The sequence below is a fragment of the Oncorhynchus mykiss genome, chromosome 21, assembly GCF_057628025.1.
Source record: "Oncorhynchus mykiss isolate SJ-2025 chromosome 21, ASM5762802v1, whole genome shotgun sequence".
Lineage (NCBI taxonomy): Eukaryota > Metazoa > Chordata > Actinopteri > Salmoniformes > Salmonidae > Oncorhynchus > Oncorhynchus mykiss.
The window spans coordinates 57,522,742-57,542,844 of NC_143042.1; the positions used below are offsets into that span (position 1 = coordinate 57,522,742).

Sequence of the window (20,103 nt, forward strand, 5' to 3'; positions counted from 1 at the left end):
ACGCACGCACACATGCACGCACGCACACACAGACACACACGCGCACGCGCACGCGCACACACACACGCACACACACACACACCCACGCACGCACGCACACACACACACACACACACACACACACACACACACACACATGTCAGAAAGTTGTCATCTGTTTCAGGATGATTCAGCATATACCAGAAATCAGACCTGGACAGGCAGGGTTGATTCAGGGTTGATTCAGGGTTGATTCAGGGTTGATTCAGGGTTGATTCAGGGTTGATTAAGGGTTGATTAAGGGTTGATTCAGGGTTGATGTGTTATAACAGCCTGCAGTTGGTTTCTGAATCTGCCCACTCCATTCACTCCAATACAATACCGTGGAGAGAAATCACTTGATTCAATACCTTGACTCACTACCTTGATTTCCTACTTTGATTCTCAACCTTGATTCACTACCTTGACTCACTTCCTGACTCAAAGAAACCAAACTGTGAGAGGGCTGTAGTATCACAACAAAATATATTTCGTAAATCAAACTCTCAACTCTATTATCTCTAACCCTACCTACCTCTCAACTCTATTATCTCTAACCCTACCTTACCTCTCAACTCTATTATCTCTAACCTTACCTACCTCTCAACTCTATTATCTCTAACCCTACCTACCTCTCAACTCTATTATCTCTAACCCTACCTACCTCTCAACTCTATTATCTCTAACCCTACCTCTCAACTATATTATCTCTGACCCTATCTCTCAACTCTATTATCTCTAACCCTACCTACCTCTCAACTCTATTATCTCTAACCCTACCTACCTCTCAACTCTATTATCTCTAACCCTACCTTACCTCTCAACTCTATTATCTCTAACCTTACCTACCTCTCAACTCTATTATCTCTAACCCTACCTACCTCTCAACTCTATTATCTCTAACCCTACCTACCTCTCAACTCTATTATCTCTAACCCTACCTACCTCTCAACTCTATTATCGCTAACCCTACCTTACCTCTCAACTCTATTATCTCTAACCCTACCTCTCAACTCTATTATCACTGACCCTACCTCTCAACTCTATTATCTCTAACCCTACCTCTCAACTCTATTATCTCTAACCCTACCTACCTCTCAACTCTATTATCTCTAACCCTACCTACCTATCAACTCTATTATCTTTAACCCTACCTCTCAACTCTATTATCTCTAACCCTACCTCTCAACTCTATTATCTCCAACCCTACCTCTCAACTCTATTATCTCTAACCCTACCTACCTCTCAACTCTATTAAATCTACCCGTCGACTCTATTAAATCTACCTGTCAACTCTATTAAATCTACATGTCAACTCTATTAAATCTACCCATCAACTCTATTAAATCTACATGTCAACTCTATTAAATCTACCTGTCAACTCTATTAAATCTACCTGTCAACTCTATTAAATCTACCTGTCAACTCTATTAAATCTACCTGTCAACTCTATTAAATCTACATGTCAACTCTATTAAATCTACCCATCAACTCTATTAAATCTACCCATCAACTCTATTAAATCTACCTGTCAACAATATTAACCATAACTGTCAACTCTACTAAATCTACCTGCCAACTCTATTAACCCTAACTATTGATAGTGGAGTTGATAGTAGAGTTGATAGTAGAGTTGATAGTAGTGTAGTAGTGTTGTAGTAGTGTAGTAGTGGTGTAGTAGTATAGTAGTAGTGTAGTGTAGTAGTGTAGTTGTATAGTAGTGTAGTAGTGTAGTAGTGTAGTAGTGTAGTAGGGTAGTAGTAGGACAGTAGTGGTGTAGTAGTGTAGTAGTAGTGTAGTAGTGTAGTAGTAGTATAGTAGTGTAGTAGTGTAGTAGTAGTAGTGTAATAGTATAATGGTGTAGTAGTAGTGCAGTAGTGTAGTAGTGTAGTAATGTGTTAGTAGTGTAGTAGTAGTGTAGTAGTCATGTTGTTGTGTAGTAGTAGTATAGTAGTGTTGTAGTAGTGCAGTAGTGTAGTAGTGTAGTAAGGTGTAGTGTAGTAGTGTGGTAGTAGTGTGGTAGTGTAGTAGCAGTGTAGAAGTGTGGTGGTGAAGTAGTGTATTTGTGATGTAGTAGTGTAGTAGTAGTGTAGTAGTGTAGTGGTGTAGTAGTAGTGTAGTGGTGTGGTAGTGTAGTAGTAGTGTAGTACTAGTGTAGTAGTGTAGTGGTAGTGTTGTGGTAGTGTAGTAGTAGTGTTGATAGTAGAGTTGATAGTTGAGTTTATAGTAGTAGTAGCAGTGTAGTAGTGTACTAGTAGTGTTGATAGTTGAGTTTATAGTAGTAGTGGTGTAGTAGTGCAGTAGTAGTGTTGATAGTAGAATTTATAGTAGTAGTGGTAGCAGTAGTGGTAGTGTAGTAGTAGTAGTGTAGTAGTGTAGTAGTAGTGCAGAAGTAATAAAGTAGTAGTGTAGTAGCAGTGTTGACAGTAGAGTTGATAGCAGAGTATATAGTAGAGTTGATGATAGTAGTGTAGTACTGGAGTAGTAGTGGAGTTGTAGTGTTGATAGCAGTGTTGATAGTAGAGTTGAAAGTAGTGTAATAGTATAGTAGTAGTGTAGTAGTAGTGTAGTTGTAGTGTTGATAGCAGTGTTGATAGTAGAGTTGAAAGTAGAGTTGATAGTTGTGTAATAGTGTAGTAGTAGTGTAGTAGTAGTGTAGTAGTGTTGATAGTAGTGTAGTTGTAGTGTTGATAGCAGTGTTGATAGTAGAGTTGAAAGTAGTGTAATAGTATAGTAGTAGTGTAGTAGTAGTGTAGTTGTAGTGTTGATAGCAGTGTTGATAGTAGAGTTGAAAGTAGAGTTGATAGTTGTGTAATAGTGTAGTAGTAGTGTAGTAGTAGTGTAGTAGTGTTGATAGTAGTGTAGTTGTAGTGTTGATAGCAGTGTTGATGATAGTAGTGTAGTACTGGAGTAGTAGTGGAGTTGTAGTGTTGATAGCAGTATTGATAGTAGAGTTGATAGTAGAGTTGAAAGTAGTGTAATAGTATAGTAGTAGTGTAGTAGTAGTTTAGTTGTAGTGTTGATAGCAGGGTTGATAGTAGAGTTGATAGTAGAGTGGATAGTTGTGTAATAGTGTAGTAGTAGTGTAGTAGTAGTGTAGTAGTGTTGATAGTAGTGTAGCTGTAGTGTTGATAGCAGTGTTGATTGCAGAATTTATACTAGAGTTGATTATAGTACTGTAGTAGTGTAGTAGTAGTGTAGTTGTAGTGTTGATAGTAGTGTTGATAGTAGAGTTGATAGTAGTGTAATAGTGTAGTAGTAGTGTAGTAGTGTAGCGGTGTAGTAGTAACGTAGTAGTGTGGTAGTGTAGTGGTGTAGTAGTGCAGTACTATTGTAGTAGTAGTGTAGTAGTAGTGTCGTAGTAGTGTAGTGGTGTAGTAGTCGTGTAGTAGTGTAGTAGTGTAGTATTAGTGTTGATAGTAGTGTTGATAGTAGAGTTTATAGTAGTAGTATTAGTGTAGTAGTGTACTAGTAGTGTAGTAGTAGTGTAGTATTAGTGTTGAAAGTAGAGTTGAAAGTGGAGTTGATAGTAGAGTTGATAGTAGTGTAGTAGTAGTAGTGTAGTAGTGTTGATAGTAGTGTAGTAGTAGTATAGTGTAGTAGTAGTGTAGTAGTGTAGTAGTAGTGTAGTAGTGTTGATAGTAGTATAGTAGTAGTGTAGTGTAGTAGTGTAGTAGTGTAGTAGTAGTGCAGTAGTAGTGTAGTAGTAGTGTAGTAGTGTAGTAGTGTAGTGTAGTAGTAGTGTAGTAGTAGTGTAGTAGTGTTGATAGTAGTGTAGTAGTAGTGTACTGTAGTAGTAGTGTGGTAGTGTAGTAGTAGTGTAGTAGAGTAGTGTAGTAGTGCAGTAGTAGTGTTGATAGTAGAGTTGATAGTAGAGTTGATAGTAGAGTTGACAGTGGTAGAATTAGTGTAGTAATAGTGGAGTAGTGCATTAGTAGTGTAGTAGTGTAGTGTATTAGTAGTGTTGATAGTAGAGTTGAAAGTGGAGTTGATAGTAGAGTTGATAGTAGTGTAGTAGTAGTGTAGTAGTGTTGATAGTAGTGTAGTAGTAGTGTAGTGTAGTAGTAGTGTAGTAGTGTAGTAGTAGTGCAGTAGTAGTGTAGTGTAGTAGTAGTGTCGTAGTGTAGTAGTAGTGTAGTAGTGTTAATAGTGGTGTAGTAGTAGTGTAGTAGTATTGTAGTGTCGGAGTATTGTAGTAGTGTAGTAGTGTAGTGTAGTAGTAGTGTAGTAGTGTGGTGGTAGTGTAGTAGTGTAGTTGTAGTGTAATGGTAGTGTAGTAGTGTAGTAGTGTGGTAGTGTAGTGTTAGTAGTACTGCAGTAGTGTAGTAGTACTGTAGTAGTGTAATAGTGTAGTAGTAGTACATCTTCAGAAAACCTTGTTCTGTGCAGTTTTTTAAAGGATCACTGCTAAGGTCTTGATCTGCCCTGGTAGCCTCAGAGCCTGGACAGACTGTCATAAACAACTGGTCTACTAGATATTACCTGAGTTGATAGTTGAGTTGTAGTGTAGTAGTTGATAGTAGTGTAGGAGTAGTGTTGATAGTAGAGTTGATAATAGAGGTGTAGGGTAGTTGTGTAGTGGTAGTGCAGTATTGTAGTAGTAGTGCAGTAGTGTAGTAGTAGTGCAGTAGTGTAGTAGTAGTGCAGTAGTGTAGTAGTAGGGCAGTAGTGTAGTAGTAGTGCAGTAGTGTAGTAGTAGTGCAGTAGTGTAGTAGTAGTGCAGTAGTGTAGTAGTAGTAGTGCAGTAGTGTAGTAGTAGTGCAGTAGTGTAGTAGTAGGGCAGTAGTGTAGTAGTAGTGCAGTAGTGTAGTAGTAGTGCAGTAGTTTTGTGGTAGTGTAGTGGTGTAGTCGTAGTGTAGTAGTGTAGTAGTGTAGTAGTGTAGTAGTAGTGTAGCAGTGTAGTAGTGTAGTAGTAGTGTAGTAGTGTTGTGGTAGTGTAGTAGTGTAGTAGTGTAGTAGTAGTGTAGTAGTGTAGTAGTAGTGTAGCAGTGTAGTAGTGTAGTGGTGTAGTCGTAGTGTAGTAGTAGTGTAGTAGTAGTGTAGTAGTGTAGTAGTAGTGTAGTAGTGTAGTAGTAGTGTAGTAGTGTTGTGGTAGTGTAGTGGTAGTGTTGTGGTAGTGTAGTAGTAGTTTTAGTTGTGTAGCAGCAGTGTAAAATTGGAGCTGATTGCAGTGTAGAAGTGTGACAGACAGTTGCATAGTCATTCCCCTAGGGGGCGTTATAGGACATGTTATCTACCTTGGTGTTTTCCTCTAGCTCCAGATCTAGGACCCAACTGTGGGACATTCTAACCTGACCCAGGATCAGTGTGTAGGAGGAAACTTCACCCTGCACGGTTCCAACCGTCTCAATTTACCTTTGCATGATCCTTCCTCCTTCTTCGCCACCTCCTTCTCAATCGTATGGGCGGAGAAGCTCCAAGCCCCCTCCCCTCGGATCTTCTTCTCTAATTGGTTTTGAGAAGGAAGCGAGGAGTGAGGATACAAGGAGAGGAATGAGCGAGATGATGAATTGAAATGGAGCCATGAATTGTCTCTAGATCCAGCATACTCAGCTCGATCGCCTCTAATCAGGCACACACACACACACACACACACACACACACACACACACACACACACACACACACACACACACACACACACACACACATCTCACTGTTCTAAGTCTTTGTAATCCTATTAATTCTACTCTTCTGGTTAAATGCTGCTCCCAGCACACTTCATGAGAAACAGGATCCAGGGTGTGTGTGTGTGTGTGTGTGTATGTGTGTGTGTGTGTGTGTGCGTGTGCGTGTGCAGTGTGCGTGTGTGTGTGTGCGAAGTGTGCAGTGTGCAGTGTGCAGTGTGTGTGTGTGTGTGTGTGTGTGTGTGTGTGTGTGTGTGTGCGAAGTGTGCAGTGTGCAGTGTGCAGTGTGCAGTGTGTGTGTGTGTGTGTGTGTGTGTGTGTGTGTGTGTGTGTGATGGCCACGTTATTATCCATGTTCCTAATCCCCTAAACCCTCCTCAGGGTCAGAGCGTTCCAGTGATCCTCGAGACACACAGAGTTTTACCTGGAATATTTCAAACGCTTCCAATTTGTGGTGTGTGACGCGGGGTCAGGTCCGAGCCAAGGGGTTTCCATGACGATGAGCGAGCACCCTGGTTGGTGGACGGTACCACTGCAGGAGTTCTGTGTGTAGAAAGAGAGGAAGGGCATGTCTTTAGCTAACTAGGGGCAGGAATAACCTAGCAACAGGTGAGTTGCAGAGTGGAGGAGATACTTCAGAAATATCATGCTTCATGTTGTTATGTTGTTGTTGTTGTTGTTGTTTGATACGTATGTGCTCTGGGCCTTGGTCCTTTACCAATGGGCCTTGGTCATTTATCATTGGGCCTTGGTCCTTTACCAATGGGCCTTGGTCATTTATCATTGGGCCTTGGTCCTTTACCAATGGGCCTTGGACATTTATCATTGGGCCTTGGTCATTTAACAATGGGCCTTGGTCATTTATCATTGGGCCTTGGTCCTTTACCAATGGGCCTTGGTCATTTATCATTGGGCCTTGGTCCTTTACCAATGGGCCTTGGACATTTATCATTGGGCCTTGGTCATTTAACAATGGGCCTTGGTCATTTATCATTGGGCCTTGGTCCTTTACCAATGGGCCTTGGTCATTTATCATTGGGCCTTGGTCCTTTACCAATGGGCCTTGGTCATTTATCATTGGGCCTTGGTCCTTTACCAATGGGCCTTGGTCATTTATCATTGGGCCTTGGTCATTTAACAATGGGTCTTGGTCATTTATCATTGGGCCTTGGTCATTTAACAATGGGCCTTGGTCATTTATCATTGGGCCTTGGTCATTTAACAATGGGCCTTGGTCATTTATCATTGGGCCTTGGCCATTTAACAATGGGCCTTGGCCATTTAACAATGGGCCTTGGTCATTTAACAATGGGCCTTGGTCATTTAACAATGGGCCTTGGTCATTTAACAATGTGGTTGGATCTTCAGATAACCCCACGCACTCAGTTCCAATTGACCAAAGTGTTTTAATTGACTTGCAGTGACTCATTCCCTTTGGAATCATTTATCTAATCATCCTGATTCGTTAGTTATTAGTTCATTCAATAACTCCTCCTTCAATCTGGTTGGCCATAGCCATTCTTTAGCTCTGATTGGTTTGGAAGACATTGATCAAGATTAATATCTAGTACATTTTCACAAGTTCTCTGAATGAAGTAATATATATGATGATCATATGTATCGTATATAACAGATTTCTATGAATGTTCCTCTTACGTTGATTGGCTTTAGATTGATTATGTTAATTAATAGTGACATACATCAAAGCTCTGTTTCTACCAATCAGATGCCTCCTCAGCTGGGAGGCTGAGTTATTCTTGTTCAATAGACGTTAGGGATGTATCAGATAGCTGAGAGAGAGAGAGAGAGAGAGAGAGAGAGAGAGCGAGAGAGCGAGAGAGCGAGAGAGAGAGCCGGAGGGAAATAGGAGAGAGAGACAGAGAGACAGAGAGAGAGAGAGAGAGACAGAGGGAAAGAGGAGAGAGACAGACAGACAGAGAGAGAGAGAGAGAGACAGAGAGAGAGAGAGAGAGAGAGAGAGAGAGAGAGAGATAGAGACAGACAGACATACAGACAAAGACAGAGAGGGAGAGGGCGAGGGCGAGATGACCGAGGACTGCACTGTCATGTCTGTAAGCCTGTTGCCTAGCAGAAAACATTTCATCAACGTCTCTAGCGGCTCACCCTTCATCGAAGTCCTCCACTGTACATCATGAGTCTTTAGAACAGAGTTGACAGCCTCGAAACATTCTGTTCTAGGTTCGATAACATGGCTGCCATTGAGTTATGTGGTTCTGACAGGTTGTAATCATGGAGGAATCTGACCAGCTAGCTGTAGTATCAACTAGTTTCAGTCCCACTGCTCGATCTGAGTATAAACTAGTCGCACTACTCTATCTGAGTATCAACTAGTCCCAGTCCCACTACTCTATCTGATATCAACTAGTCCCAGTCCCACTTCTCTATCTGAGTATCAACTAGTCCCACTACTCTATCTGAGTATCAACTAGTCCCACTACTCTATCTGATATCAACTAGTCCCAGTCCCACTTCTCTATCTGAGTATAAACTAGTCGCACTACTCTATCTGAGTATCAACTAGTCCCAGTCCCACTACTCTATCTGATATCAACTAGTCCCAGTCCCACTTCTCTATCTGAGTATCAACTAGTCCCACTTCTCTATCTGAGTATCAACTAGTCCCACTACTCTATCTGAGTATCAACTAGTAACACTACTCTATCTGATATCAACTAGTCCCAGTCCCACTACTCTATCTGAGTATCAACTAGTCCCACTACTCTATCTGATATCAACTAGTCCCACTACTCTATCTGATATCAACTAGTCCCACTACTCTATCTGATATCAACTAGTCCCACTACTCTATCTGAGTATCAACTAGTCCCAGTCCCACTACTCTATCTGAGTATCAACTAGTCCCACTACTCTATCTGATATCAACTAGTCCCACTACTCTATCTGAGTATCAACTAGTCCCACTACTCTATCTGATATCAACTAGTCCCACTACTCTATCTGATATCAACCAGTCCCACTACTCTATCTGAGTATCAACTAGTCCCACTACTCTATCTGATATCAACTAGTACCACTACTCTATCTGATATCAACTAGTCCCAGTCCCACTACTCTATCTGATATCAACTAGTCCCACTACTCTATCTGATATCAACTAGTCCCAGTCCCACTACTCTATCTGATATCAACTAGTCCCACTACTCTATCTGATATCAACTAGTCCCACTACTCTATCTGAGTATCAACTAGTCCCACTACTCTATCTGAGTATCAACTAGTCCCAGTCCCACTACTCTATCTGAGTATTAACTAGTCCCACTACTCTATCTGAGTATCAACTAGTCCCAGTCCCACTACTCTATCTGAGTATCAACTAGTCCCACTACTCTATCTGAGTATCAACTAGTCCCAGTCCCACTACTCTATCTGAGTATTAACTAGTCCCACTACTCTATCTGAGTATCAACTAGTCCCAGTCCCACTACTCTATCTGATATCAACTAGTCCCACTACTCTATCTGATATCAACTAGTCCCACTACTCTATCTGATATCAACTAGTCCCACTACTCTATCTGATATCAACTAGTCCCAGTCCCACTACTCTATCTGAGTATCAACTAGTCCCACTACTCTATCTGATATCAACTAGTCCCACTACTCTATCTGAGTATCAACTAGTCCCACTACTCTATCTGATATCAACTAGTCCCACTACTCTATCTGATATCAACTAGTAACACTACTCTATCTGAGTATCAACTAGTCCCACTACTCTATCTGAGTATCAACTAGTCCCACTACTCTATCTGAGTATCAACTAGAACCTCTACTCTATCTGATATCAACTAGTCCCACTACTCTATCTGATATCAACTAGTCCCACTACTCTATCTGAGTATCAACTAGTCCCACTACTCTATCTGAGTATCAACTAGTAACACTACTCTATCTGATATCAACTAGTCCCAGTCCCACTACTCTATCTGAGTATCAACTAGTCCCACTACTCTATCTGATATCAACTAGTCCCACTACTCTATCTGATATCAACTAGTCCCACTACTCTATCTGATATCAACTAGTCCCACTACTCTATCTGAGTATCAACTAGTCCCAGTCCCACTACTCTATCTGAGTATCAACTAGTCCCACTACTCTATCTGATATCAACTAGTCCCACTACTCTATCTGAGTATCAACTAGTCCCACTACTCTATCTGATATCAACTAGTCCCACTACTCTATCTGATATCAACCAGTCCCACTACTCTATCTGAGTATCAACTAGTCCCACTACTCTATCTGATATCAACTAGTACCACTACTCTATCTGATATCAACTAGTCCCAGTCCCACTACTCTATCTGATATCAACTAGTCCCACTACTCTATCTGATATCAACTAGTCCCAGTCCCACTACTCTATCTGATATCAACTAGTCCCACTACTCTATCTGATATCAACTAGTCCCACTACTCTATCTGAGTATCAACTAGTCCCACTACTCTATCTGAGTATCAACTAGTCCCAGTCCCACTACTCTATCTGAGTATTAACTAGTCCCACTACTCTATCTGAGTATCAACTAGTCCCAGTCCCACTACTCTATCTGAGTATCAACTAGTCCCACTACTCTATCTGAGTATCAACTAGTCCCAGTCCCACTACTCTATCTGAGTATTAACTAGTCCCACTACTCTATCTGAGTATCAACTAGTCCCAGTCCCACTACTCTATCTGATATCAACTAGTCCCACTACTCTATCTGATATCAACTAGTCCCACTACTCTATCTGATATCAACTAGTCCCACTACTCTATCTGATATCAACTAGTCCCAGTCCCACTACTCTATCTGAGTATCAACTAGTCCCACTACTCTATCTGATATCAACTAGTCCCACTACTCTATCTGAGTATCAACTAGTCCCACTACTCTATCTGATATCAACTAGTCCCACTACTCTATCTGATATCAACTAGTAACACTACTCTATCTGAGTATCAACTAGTCCCACTACTCTATCTGATATCAACTAGTAACACTACTCTATCTGAGTATCAACTAGTCCCAGTCCCACTACTCTATCTGAGTATCAACTAGTCCCACTACTCTATCTGAGTATCAACTAGTCCCAGTCCCACTACTCTATCTGAGTATTAACTAGTCCCACTACTCTATCTGAGTATCAACTAGTCCCAGTCCCACTACTCTATCTGATATCAACTAGTCCCACTACTCTATCTGATATCAACTAGTCCCACTACTCTATCTGATATCAACTAGTCCCACTACTCTATCTGATATCAACTAGTCCCACTACTCTATCTGATATCAACTAGTCCCACTACTCTATCTGATATCAACTAGTCCCAGTCCCACTACTCTATCTGAGTATCAACTAGTCCCACTACTCTATCTGATATCAACTAGTCCCACCACTCTATCTGAGTATCAACTAGTCCCACTACTCTATCTGATATCAACTAGTCCCAGACCCACTACTCTATCTGATATCAACTAGTCCCACTACTCTATCTGATATCAACTAGTCCCACTACTCTATCTGATATCAACTAGTCCCACTACTCTATCTGATATCAACTAGTCCCAGACCCACTACTCTATCTGATATCAACTAGTCCCACTACTCTATCTGATATCAACTAGTCCCACTACTCTATCTGATATCAACTAGTCCCACTACTCTATCTGATATCAACTAGTCCCAGTCCCACTACTCTATCTGAGTATCAACTAGTCCCACTACTCTATCTGATATCAACTAGTCCCACTACTCTATCTGATATCAACTAGTCCCACTACTCTATCTGATATCAACTAGTAACACTACTCTATCTGAGTATCAACTAGAACCTCTACTCTATCTGATATCAACTAGTCCCACTACTCTATCTGATATCAACTAGTCCCACTACTCTATCTGATATCAACTAGTCCCACTACTCTATCTGATATCAACTAGTCCCACTACTCTATCTGATATCAACTAGTAACACTACTCTATCTGATATCAACTAGTAACACTACTCTATCTGATATCAACTAGTCCCAGTCCCACTATTCTATCTGAGTATCAACTAGTCCCACTACTCTATCTGATATCAACTAGTCCCACTACTCTATCTGATATCAACTAGTCCCACTACTCTATCTGAGTATCAACTAGTCCCACTACTCTATCTGATATCAACTAGTCCCACTACTCTATCTGATATCAACTAGTCCCACTACTCTATCTGAGTATCAACTAGTCCCACTACTCTATCTGATATCAACTAGTAACACTACTCTATCTGATATCAACTAGTCCCACTACTCTATCTGAGTATCAACTAGTCCCACTACTCTATCTGATATCAACTAGTCCCACTACTCTATCTGATATCAACTAGTCCCACTACTCTATCTGATATCAACTAGTCCCAGTCCCACTACTCTATCTGATATCAACTAGTCCCACTACTCTATCTGATATCAACTAGTCCCACTACTCTATCTGATATCAACTAGTCCCACTACTCTATCTGATATCAACTAGTCCCAGTCCCACTACTCTATCTGATATCAACTAGTCCCACTACTCTATCTGATATCAACTAGTCCCACTACTCTATCTGAGTATCAACTAGTCCCAGTCCCACTACTCTATCTGATATCAACTAGTCCCACTACTCTATCTGATATCAACTAGTCCCACTACTCTATCTGAGTATCAACTAGTCCCACTACTCTATCTGAGTATCAACTAGTCCCACTACTCTATCTGATATCAACTAGTCCCAGTCCCACTACTCTATCTGATATCAACTAGTCCCAGTCCCACTACTCTATCTGATATCAACTAGTCCCACTACTCTATCTGATATCAACTAGTCCCACTACTCTATCTGAGTATCAACTAGTCCCACTACTCTATCTGAGTATCAACTAGTCCCACTACTCTATCTGATATCAACTAGTCCCACTACTCTATCTGATATCAACTAGTCCCAGTCCCACTACTCTATCTGAGTATCAACTAGTCCCACTACTCTATCTGAGTATCAACTAGTAACACTACTCTATCTGAGTATCAACTAGTCCCACTACTCTATCTGAGTATCAACTAGTCCCAGTCCCACTACTCTATCTGAGTATCAACTAGTCCCACTACTCTATCTGAGTATCAACTAGTCCCACTACTCTATCTGAGTATCAACTAGTCCCAGTCCCACTACTCTATCTGAGTATCAACTAGTCCCACTACTGTATCTGATATCAACTAGTCCCAGTCCCACTACTCTATCTGATATCAACTAGTCCCACTACTCTATCTGATATCAACTAGTCCCACTACTCTATCTGAGTATCAACTAGAACCTCTACTCTATCTGATATCAACTAGTCCCACTACTCTATCTGATATCAACTAGTCCCACTACTCTATCTGAGTATCAACTAGTAACACTACTCTATCTGATATCAACTAGTCCCACTACTCTATCTGAGTATCAACTAGTCCCACTACTCTATCTGATATCAACTAGTCCCACTACTCTATCTGATATCAACTAGTCCCACTACTCTATCTGAGTATCAACTAGTCCCAGTCCCACTACTCTATCTGAGTATCAACTAGTCCCAGTCCCACTACTCTATCTGAGTATCAACTAGTCCCACTACTCTATCTGATATCAACTAGTCCCAGTCCCACTACTCTATCTGAGTATCAACTAGTAACACTACTCTATCTGAGTATCAACTAGTCCCACTACTCTATCTGAGTATCAACTAGTCCCACTACTCTATCTGAGTATCAACTAGTAACACTACTCTATCTGAGTATCAACTAGAACCTCTACTCTATCTGATATCAACTAGTCCCACTACTCTATCTGAGTATCAACTAGAACCTCTACTCTATCTGATATCAACTAGTCCCACTACTCTATCTGATATCAACTAGTCCCACTACTCTATCTGAGTATCAACTAGTAACACTACTCTATCTGATATCAACTAGTCCCACTACTCTATCTGATATCAACTAGTCCCACTACTCTATCTGATATCAACTAGTCCCACTACTCTATCTGATATCAACTAGTCCCAGTCCCACTACTCTATCTGATATCAACTAGTCCCACTACTCTATCTGATATCAACTAGTCCTAGTCCCACTACTCTATCTGATATCAACTAGTCCCACTACTCTATCTGAGTATCAACTAGTAACACTACTCTATCTGAGTATCAACTAGTCCCACTACTCTATCTGATATCAACTAGTCCCAGTCCCACTACTCTATCTGATATCAACTAGTCCCACTACTCTATCTGAGTATCAACTAGTCCCACTACTCTATCTGATATCAACTAGTCCCAGTCCCACTACTCTATCTGATATCAACTAGTCCCACTACTCTATCTGAGTATCAACTAGTCCCACTAATCTATCTGATATCAACTAGTCCCAGTCCCACTACTCTATCTGATATCAACTAGTCCCAGTCCCACTACTCTATCTGATATCAATTAGACCCACTACTCTATCTGATATCAACTAGTCCCAGTCCCACTACTCTATCTGAGTATCAACTAGTCCCACTACTCTATCTGAGTATCAACTAGTCCCACTACTCTATCTGAGTATCAACTAGTCCCACTACTCTATCTGAGTATCAACTAGTCCCACTACTCTATCTGAGTATCAACTAGTCCCACTAATCTATCTGATATCAACTAGTCCCAGTCCCACTACTCTATCTGATATCAACTAGTCCCAGTCCCACTACTCTATCTGATATCAATTAGACCCACTACTCTATCTGATATCAACTAGTCCCAGTCCCACTACTCTATCTGATATCAACTAGTCCCACTACTCTATCTGATATCAACTAGTCCCAGTCCCACTACTCTATCTGAGTATCAACTAGTCCCACTACTCTATCTGATATCAACTAGTCCCACTACTCTATCTGATATCAACTAGTCCCACTACTCTATCTGATATCAACTAGTCCCACTACTCTATCTGATATCAACTAGTCCCACTACTCTATCTGAGTATCAACTAGTCCTAGTCCCACTACTCTATCTGATATCAACTAGTAACACTACTCTATCTGAGTATCAACTAGTCCTAGTCCACTACTCTATCTGATATCAACTAGTCCCACTACTCTATCTGATATCAACTAGTCCCACTACTCTATCTGAGTATCAACTAGTCCCACTACTCTATCTGATATCAACTAGTCCCACTACTCTATCTGAGTATCAACTAGTCCCACTACTCTATCTGATATCAACTAGTCCCACTACTCTATCTGAGTATCAACTAGTCCCACTACTCTATCTGAGTATCAACTAGTCCCACTACTCTATCTGAGTATCAACTAGTCCCACTACTCTATCTGAGTATCAATTAGACCCACTACTCTATCTGATATCAACTAGTCCCACTACTCTATCTGATATCAACTAGTCCCAGTCCCACTACTCTATCTGAGTATCAACTAGTAACACTACTCTATCTGATATCAACTAGTCCCACTACTCTATCTGATATCAACTAGTCCCACTACTCTATCTGATATCAACTAGTCCCACTACTCTATCTGATATCAACTAGTCCCAGTCCCACTACTCTATCTGAGTGTCAACTAGTAACACTACTCTATCTGATATCAACTAGTCCCACTACTCTATCTGATATCAACTAGTCCCACTACTCTATCTGAGTATCAACTAGTCCCACTACTCTATGTAAGTATCAACTAGTCCCACTACTCTATCTGAGTGTCAACTAGTAACACTACTCTATCTGATATCAACTAGTCCCACTACTCTATCTGATATCAACTAGTCCCACTACTCTATCTGATATCAACTAGTCCCACTACTCTATCTGATATCAACTAGTCCCACTACTCTATCTGATATCAACTAGTCCCAGTCCCACTACTCTATCTGAGTATCAACTAGTCCCCCTATTCTATCTGATATCAACTAGTCCCACTACTCTATCTGATATCAACTAGTCCCACTACTCTATCTGAGTATCAACTAGTCCCACTACTCTATCTGAGTATCAACTAGTCCCACTACTCTATCTGATATCAACTAGTCCCACTACTCTATCTGAGTATCAACTAGTAACACTACTCTATCTGATATCAACTAGTCCCAGACCCACTACTCTATCTGAGTATCAACTAGTCCCACTACTCTATCTGATATCAACTAGTCCCACTACTCTATCTGAGTATCAACTAGTCCCACTACTCTATCTGAGTATCAACTAGTCCCACTACTCTATCTGATATCAACTAGTCCCACTACTCTATCTGATATCAACTAGTCCCAGTCCCACTACTCTATCTGATATCAACTAGTCCCAGTCCCACTACTCTATCTGATATCAACTAGTCCCAGTCCCACTACTCTATCTGAGAATCAACTAGTCCCACTACTCTATCTGAGTATCAACTAGTAACACTACTCTATCTGAGTATCAACTAGTCCCACTACTCTATCTGAGTATCAACTAGTCCCACTACTCTATCTGAGTATCAACTAGTCCCACTACTCTATCTGAGTATCAACTAGTCCCAGACCCACTACTCTATCTGAGTATTAACTAGTCCCAGTCCCACTACTCTATCTGAGAATCAACTAGTCCCCCTACTCTATCTGATATCAACTAGTCCCAGTCCCACTACTCTATCTGATATCAACTAGTCCCACTACTCTATCTGAGTATCAACTAGTCCCAGACCCATTACTCTATCTGAGTATTAACTAGTCCCACTACTCTATCTGAGTATCAACTAGGCCCACTACTCTATCTGAGTATCAACTAGTAACACTACTCTATCTGAGTATCAACTAGAACCTCTACTCTATCTGATATCAACTAGTCCCACTACTCTATCTGATATCAACTAGTCCCACTACTCTATCTGATATCAACTAGTCCCAGACCCACTACTCTATCTGATATCAACTAGTCCCAGTCCCACTACTCTATCTGATATCAACTAGTCCCAGTCCCACTACTCTATCTGAGTATCAACTAGTCCCAGACCCACTACTCTATCTGATATCAACTAGTCCCAGTCCCACTACTCTATCTGAGAATCAACTAGTCCCACTACTCTATCTGAGTATCAACTAGTCCCACTACTCTATCTGAGTATCAACTAGTCCCAGTCCCACTACTCTATCTGAGTATCAACTAGTCCTAGTCCATCTACTCTATCTGAGTATCAACTAGTCCCATTAATCTATCTGATATCAACTAGTCCCAGTCCCACTACTCTATCTGAGTATCAACTAGTCCCACTACTCTATCTGATATCAACTAGTCCCATTAATCTATCTGATATCAACTAGTCCCAGTCCCACTACTCTATCTGATATCAACTAGTCCCATTAATCTATCTGATATCAACTAGAACCTCTACTCTATCTGATATCAACTAGTCCCACTACTCTATCTGATATCAACTAGTCCCACTACTCTATCTGATATCAACTAGTCCCAGTCCCACTACTCTATCTGAGTATCAACTAGTCCCAGTCCCACTATTCTATCTGAGTATCAACTAGTCCCAGTCCCACTACTCTATCTGATATCAACTAGAACCTCTACTCTATCTGATATCAACTAGAACCTCTACTCTATCTGATATCAACTAGTCCCACTACTCTATCTGATATCAACTAGAACCTCTACTCAATCTGAGTATCAACTAGAACCTCTACTCTATCTGATATCAACTAGTCCCACTACTCTATCTGATATCAACTAGTCCCAGTCCCACTACTCAATCTGAGTATCAACTAGTCCCAGTCCCACTACTCTATCTGATATCAACTAGAACCTCTACTCAATCTGAGTATCAACTAGAACCTCTACTCTATCTGATATCAACTAGTCCCACTACTCTATCTGATATCAACTAGTCCCAGTCCCACTACTCTATCTGAGTATTAACTAGTCCCAGTCCCACTACTCTATCTGAGTATCAACTAGTCCCACTACTCTATCTGATATCAACTAGTCCCAGTCCCACTACTCTATCTGAGTATTAACTAGTCCCAGTCCCACTACTCTATCTGATATCAACTAGTAACACTACTCTATCTGATATCAACTAGTCCCAGTCCCACTATTCTATCTAAGTATCAACTAGTCCCACTACTCTATCTGATATCAACTAGACCCACTACTCTATCTGAGTATCAACTAGTCCCACTACTCTATCTGATATCAACTAGTCCCAGTCCCACTACTCTATCTGATATCAACTAGTCCCAGTCCCATTAATCTATCTGATATCAACTAGTCCCACTACTCTATCTGATATCAACTAGTCCCAGTCCCACTACTCTATCTGATATCAACTAGTCCCCCTACTCTATCTGAGTATCAACTAGTCCCAGTCCCACTACTCTATCTGAGTATCAACTAGTCCCACTACTCTATCTGAGTATCAACTAGTCCCAGTCCCACTACTCTATCTGAGTATCAACTAGTCCCAGTCCCACTACTCTATCTGAGTATCAACTAGTCCCACTACTCTATCTGAGTATCAACTAGTCCCACTACTCTATCTGAGTATCAACTAGTCCCAGTCCCACTACTCTATCTGATATCAACTAGTCCCACTACTCTATCTGAGTATCAACTAGTCCCACTACTCTATCTGATATCAACTAGTCCCATTACTCTATCTGATATCAACTAGTCCCAGTCCCACTACTCTATCTGAGTATCAACTAGTCCCACTACTCTATCTGAGTATCAACTAGTCCCAGTCCCACTACTCTATCTGATATCAACTAGTCCCAGTCCCATTAATCTATCTGAGTATCAACTAGTCCCACTACTCTATCTGATATCAACTAGTCCCACTACTCTATCTGAGTATCAACTAGTCCCACTACTCTATCTGAGTATCAACTAGTCCCAGTCCCACTACTCTATCTGAGTATCAACTAGTCCCACTACTCTATCTGATATCAACTAGTCCCAGTCCCACTACTCTATCTGAGTATCAACTAGTCCCACTACTCTATCTGAGTATCAACTAGTCCCAGACCCACTACTCTATCTGAGTATCAACTAGTCCCACTACTCTATCTGATATCAACTAGTCCCAGTCCCACTACTCTATCTGAGTATCAACTAGTAACACTACTCTATCTGATATCAACTAGTCCCACTACTCTATCTGAGTATCAACTAGTCCCACTACTCTATCTGATATCAACTAGTCCCACTACTCTATCTGATATCAACTAGTCCCAGTCCCACTACTCTATCTGATATCAACTAGTCCCACTACTCTATCTGATATCAACTAGTCCCACTACTCTATCTGAGTATCAACTAGTCCCAGACCCACTACTCTATCTGATATCAACTAGTCCCACTACTCTATCTGATATCAACTAGTCCCACTACTCTATCTGATATCAACTAGTCCCACTACTCTATCTGATATCAACTAGTCCCAGTCCCACTACTCTATCTGAGTATCAACTAGTCCCACTACTCTATCTGAGTATTAACTAGTCCCAGTCCCACTACTCTATCTGAGTATCAACTAGTAACACTACTCTATCTGATATCAACTAGTCCCACTACTCTATCTGATATCAACTAGTCCCACTACTCTATCTGATATCAACTAGTCCCAGTCCCACTTCTCTATCTGAGTATCAACTAGTCCCACTACTCTATCTGAGTATCAACTAGTCCCACTACTCTATCTGATATCAACTAGTCCCACTACTCTATCTGATATCAACTAGTCCCACTACTCTATCTGATATCAACTAGTCCCACTACTCTATCTGATATCAACTAGTCCCACTACTCTATCTGATATCAACTAGTCCCACTACTCTATCTGATATCAACTAGTCCCAGTCCCACTACTCTATCTGAGTATCAACTAGTCCCACTACTCTATCTGATATCAACTAGTCCCAGTCCCACTACTCTATCTGAGTATCAACTAGTCCCACTACTCTATCTGAGTATTAACTAGTCCCAGTCCCACTACTCTATCTGAGTATCAACTAGTAACACTACTCTATCTGATATCAACTAGTCCCACTACTCTATCTGAGTATCAACTAGTCCCACTACTCTATCTGAGTATCAACTAGTAACACTACTCTATCTGATATCAACTAGTCCCACTACTCTATCTGATATCAACTAGACCCACTACTCTATCTGATATCAACCAGTCCCACTACTCTATCTGAGTACCAACTAGTCCCACTACTCTATCTGAGTATCAACTAGTCCCACTACTCTATCTGATATCAACTAGTCCCACTACTCTATCTGATATCAACTAGACCCACTACTCTATCTGAGTATCAACTAGTCCCACTACTCTATCTGATATCAACTAGTCCCAGTCCCACTACTCTATCTGATAT

General features: G+C 40.9%; 1 protein-coding gene across 1 annotated transcript in view; it reads left to right on the forward strand.

Moving 5' to 3' along the window:
• Positions 1-6,025: 6,025 nt before the first annotated feature.
• cnga1b (cyclic nucleotide gated channel subunit alpha 1b) overlaps positions 6,026-20,103 on the forward strand; it is a 34,402-nt gene continuing 20,324 nt past the window's right edge. The window contains exon 1 of the mRNA XM_036958428.2: positions 6,026-6,254. The gene's annotated coding sequence lies outside the window, so the exon portion shown is untranslated. The remainder of the gene's footprint in view (positions 6,255-20,103) is intronic.